The sequence below is a fragment of the Benincasa hispida genome, chromosome 12 (genome assembly GCF_027475165.1).
Source record: "Benincasa hispida cultivar pf3 chromosome 12, pf3_genome.v1.1, whole genome shotgun sequence".
NCBI lineage: Eukaryota > Viridiplantae > Streptophyta > Magnoliopsida > Cucurbitales > Cucurbitaceae > Benincasa > Benincasa hispida.
The window spans coordinates 18,833,552-18,834,526 of record NC_143489.1 but is presented as its reverse complement, the minus strand read 5'-3'; positions in this window follow the sequence as shown (position 1 = coordinate 18,834,526).

Here is a 975-nt window from a genome sequence, read left to right as displayed (position 1 = left end):
ATTGTCAAAAGCCCCAATTAATTAGTAATTACTATGGTTGTTCTTTTTTTAAAAATATTCCACTTTCCAGAAATCAATGAGAATGATTCTTTCTTATCTTGAAACTATAAAATACAATTTTTTTTATTAGTAACAAAGAAAAAAATGATTGAACAGATTATCTTGTTTATAAAAATGGGATGAAATAATTTCAATCGTAATTTGTCCATATTGTATAGTATTATACAAATATACAAATTGATAAACTTTATGAAAATGATTTTTGGTGTCCAAAATGGTAACTGGTGAGAAAGAAAGTAATTAGAGAGAGGGGCTTGGTTCCTTTTGCTGAGCCTTTCATTTTCAATTCAAAATACAAATTTGTCCAATTTTTTATGGGTTGAGATTTGCTCACATTTTTCAATTATTGGTGTTGGTTTCTTGTGGAATCTCTATCAAATATTACAACTTTTTTTCCCCTCAAAAATAAATTTCCTCTCTTTTGGTCCTTCTTGTGCCTTCTTCAATAGGTTTTTTAAGATTTTTTTTTAAAAAAAAATTAAAAGACTGAATTACAAGTTTAGCCCCTAAAATTTACTTTCGTTTTGGCTACTAAATTTTTAGTTTTAACATTTCACTTAACTTTTAATTTCAACATTTGACACTTTTTCTCATTCAAATATTTTTAGACATAGATTGAAAATTTTGGATATTGTTTGTTATAGACAAATTTGGACATAGACCCGAGGACAAAATGGATGTTCCAATATGAAATGGCCCCAAGAAAGGACAACAAGAGTTAAAGAAGGCCCAAGAAGGAAATGTGGTGCGAGTCGACCCATACCACCTGCTTGCCCTCGGCTTGGTTCGAGTCGAGCCTAAAGAAACTTTTTCTAAACTTTTTTTTTTAAAAAAAAAATAGTTGAGTGTTAAATTACAAGTTTAGCCCTTTAAGGACGTGTTTTGTGTTTGACCCAAGGAACTTGTGGATCCCAC